Source organism: Simochromis diagramma, unplaced genomic scaffold, assembly GCF_900408965.1.
Source record: "Simochromis diagramma unplaced genomic scaffold, fSimDia1.1 OVJJ01000204.1, whole genome shotgun sequence".
In the NCBI taxonomy this organism is placed as follows: domain Eukaryota; kingdom Metazoa; phylum Chordata; class Actinopteri; order Cichliformes; family Cichlidae; genus Simochromis; species Simochromis diagramma.
Genome location: NW_024386889.1, coordinates 56,284 through 60,483, shown reverse-complemented (window position 1 = coordinate 60,483; position 4,200 = coordinate 56,284). Strand labels below are relative to the sequence as shown.

The window sequence follows — 4,200 nt, the reverse complement described above, 5'->3', positions numbered from 1 at the left end:
GCATCGACAGTACAGTGTCCTTTCCCCCGCTTCTTTAAAAATAATCATGCATAGATCCCCCCTGAGAAAACCCTTTTATATACTTCCTTTGTACACATTTTATATAGAACTATATAAAAATCATTTCTCTATATTTATATTCAGAAAAATTCTTTCCACACAATAAAAAACAACAATTAAACAAACGCTTCAAACAAAACAACAAAAAAAGAGAAGATGGAAGAAAGAAATCACGACTGAGGCCAGTTTGGCACTTTGTCATGAGAACATGACAAAACTCTGTTAGTTGACGGTAAATAGCGATACTCTATTTTTTCTTTCGTTTTTCTTCTCCCTCGATGAGAAATGAGAACAACAGCAGTACTTACTTGGCCTAAAAATGCTGTCGAATGAAAGATATGTGTTTTCATAGGTTATATGTTGGTGTACGCCTCCCCCTCCAGACTGCTCAGCAGATCGGAATTTTAGAGAAGAGCAGGAGGGAGGCGTGTCAAATGAGAGGAAGAAGAGAAGTAATAAAACGCGAATGTAGAAAAGAAGCATAATGTGCACATACACACAGGAGATGGAAAAGAGATGACGCCAGCGTAAAAAAGAGAAAAACAGCGAGGAGCGAGAGAGCATTCGTCCTTGACAAATGTTGGAGGCTTGAGCCTGGAAACAGCAGACCGTCTTTGAAAACAGTATCTTTGAAAGATCTGAGTCACCACCCCAAAACTGCGCACTGCTGCTGGACACTTCAGTTGCACCTCCACATGCCACCATGGGAGGGGCTGCCAAGTTTCACAGCACATGACGCAGCAGGTGTAGTGCTTTTGGAGAAAGAAGAGAATAAGAGGACAGAACGAAGGCCCACGTTCGAGAGGCCTCCCTTCCAGAGCGGTAGCAGAGCCAGTGTTCCTGGTCCCTAGGTGGCGCTGTGTCGGGCCTGTCCCTACTATACCCTGGTGGTGGAGTGGGGGTGGGGCAGGGTGTTGTTGTGTGGCCGGTGGAGGGGAAGGTGTTGAAGGCGTGAAGAGGCTGCATGCGGTGATGGTGCTGGGGATCACGGTGATGGTGTTTTGGCTTCATCAGTGGCACGTTGTCGGGGGCGCGGCGCAGCGCCAGGGTGTAGTCGGGAGGGCAGGCGGCCGCAGGATGTCGTGGGGTCGCAGGGGCTCCATGTCGGGTGAGCGTCGTGCTCCCAGTCCTCATCTGCAGGGACATGATCTCCTCCTCCGGGCTGTGAGCCAGGTCGTTGGCCGGGGCCGCCCGCTGAGGGGACACCGGTGCCGGCGATATCTCGTGCTGCTTGTCACGCTGTGAGTAAAGGGCGGCGAAGGCCAGGATGTTGAGGAAGAAGGCGACGCTCCAACTGCAACTGTCACGCTCAGTTCGGTGGAGTAGTCGCGGGGTCTCCGGGAAAGAGGTCCTGGGGCGGGGCGCTCTGAGCCTCGGGCTCAGGATCTGATGGGAAGATAGGGTAAGGATGAGAGTGGTTCGAGGAACGTTGGTTTCTGGGCCTCATGGTGCCGGGGTCACGGCCTGCGGGGAGCACGTAGTGGTGGGAAAGAGCACGTCGTGCAGGCTGTGAAGATGAGGGACTAATTCCAGCCAAAAGGCCACTGTTGTTAGTCTGTAGTTGTCTCTGACACGAGGTTTTTCAACCGAGGTGAAGGTACGGCTTGTCCTTCCAGTTGAACTGGTCCAGATGACTCCTCGAAGCGGTTGGGCTTGGTATGGAATAACTGGTCCTGAGGGACGGGCAGTTTGGGGTCCCTGGTGGAGCATAAAGGTTAAACGTTTCAGTTCAAAGTTATATTCAGTCTCAATTATAAGTACATGTGGCATCAAACACTGAATACAGACAGGGGCCCATCTCTGTGCAACCTTTAAAACTACTAAGACCAACCGGCTGCTCTGGGATCTGGATGCTTTGTGGTGAACCAGTATGTTCAATTCTTCAAAGCCACACGGGAATTAAACTAGCAACCCAGATCAAGTATTCAAGATGACTAGAAGGCTATCAGAGAACACAGTAACGTGTACAGTTTAAACGCTACGACATGGGGCCTACCCAGTCTTGCGAAGTTAGTCCAGTAAGTCATCGACCAAAGCGCTAGCACACATCGTTCTTGGAGAAGTTGCACGGGAACAGGTCCGTGGCACCGATCATCGGTACGCCGACACGAGGTTCTCGTCTCCGTGCGCGGCGTCGGCCACTCGGGCCGATATGAAACCAAAGCAAATGTTGGTGAGATGAACCAAGAGCCGGGAAGCGAGTAGAAATCTAGAGAGGAAAAAAAGTCTTTCAGATAACAGAAGGAGTGACAGGCAGCAGAGAGGAAGCATGACTGCATTATCCAACATGTCTGTACTGTGACTGTGGTCGGCTGTGGAGGGTTCGCAGGCCGATCTGTCAGAACACACGACACTGAGATTGGGAGCCCACTACCTGGGGGATGATAGCATTACGCCTCACAGAGCCTCAAAGTTAAGGCGCAGACCGCCGTGATGTGGATGAGTGGCTCTCTGTAGCACGCTGTCTTGTTTGATGCACTTCACTGGGCCACAGTTACTGATCCATTCTACTCGCAGTTTTAAACGCTAAAGCACTTCACCGGTTTTTATATTCTTTGAAAATTCATGTGAAATCAAGCTGTCGAGAAGTGTGATGTAAGCTTTTGATAATTGTCCACATTTGTCATTTTGACGATTATCGTTTATTTTAATGAATACAGCAAACAGAAAAAAACTAACAAACAACAAACGCGGCTCCTAATAAGACAAACCTGGATGATGCTGCAAAATGCAGTTAAGTGAGAGGAGGCGTAAAATGGAATAACGTGAAAAAGTGGCAGGTGTACAGAGGTGGCGTCCTCACCCTCTGGGTAGCCGTAGAGGTTGTCACAAAGTTGGAGATGGTGTAGTAGAACGCCGCAGCTGAGATGCCGTCGTTGTCCCACTGTCGTCCACAAACTTCAGCCCCTCTCCCTGGTTCACCCATCAGGATGTCATAGTTTAGGAGCTCCCCCTGGTGGAGCAAATAAGGAAGAACATGCTGAGTGCTGGAACAGAACCTGTGTGCATCACAAGTTACAAACAGGAAGTGCAGCTGAAGCACAGCGTTTGTGAATGGCAGCATTTCATTTCCCAGTAAACAAAATAAAAATTAGCTGTTTGCCATGAAATTCCTACTATAAACTGTAAATACTGCAAATATGCAGGGTTCATACAACTTTATTTTAGGGTCAAATTCAAAGCACTTTTTAAGCACATTCAAGGTCAATTTTCAAGCTTTTCAAGCACATTACCAAAAAAGAAGCATGTTTTCACTTTGCATCACCCTCAGTAAGACCTGGTAAAAATTTAAACAAATCATCTGAGGTCGATTAAATGTCTTTTGTTCCCCTTTTGTTAAAAGAGCAGCACACAAAAATACAGAAAAAGGAAACGGTGGCCTTACATGCAATATAGTGTAACAAACTCAAAAAACACATTCCCTTAAAAATTAAGATGTGCAAATGTGAAAAATCAACTTGTTAGAGATCTTCATCTCCACTGTAAATAAACAACAAGCCAGAAAACAAGAAAACTGCAACAAACACCACAAACACACCAACAAATTAAGTCTTCTCATCAGACATTGAAGCGTTCTTCTGTGTGACATAAAAAATAAGAGACAGATTGTTTGTTGTTTTCTTTTAACTAGTAAGCACCCACGTTCAGTCATCCACCCATTCACGCACACATCACACTGTGATGTAGCTACAGCCACCCTGGGGCGCCACCAGGCCCTCTGACCACAACCAGGGACAACGGGTGAAGTGTCTTGCCCAAGGACACAACGACCAGACATGTCCAGCCGGGGCCGATTACAAGGCGAACCCAACTCTGAGCCACGATCGCCCAGTGGGGACATGGGGACATTCACATTTTCAGAGGAAGCTCCCCCTTTTTGTTAAACCCTAGATCAGGGGTCGGCAACCTGCGGCTCTTTAGTCCTTATAGTGGCGGCTGTCCGCGTGGTTTGGGAAAATAAATTAGCTGAAGTGTATTTTATTTGTGTAGTTCTTTTTTTAACTTGTAGTTCTAAATTGGAAGATATTGTGATTTTGCAATTACAAATAAAATTAATTTTGTTACTTTTTTCAATCGCCCAAAATAAGCGTCACACTACGGAAGCCGGTTACCCGGCGACAAACGCCGTGCATTTATCGA

General features: G+C 47.3%; 1 pseudogene; it reads right to left on the bottom strand.

Moving 5' to 3' along the window:
* Positions 1 to 873: 873 nt before the first annotated feature.
* On the bottom strand, positions 874 to 3,901 carry LOC120734739 (annotated as a pseudogene).
* Between the last annotated feature and the right edge of the window lie 299 nt (positions 3,902 to 4,200).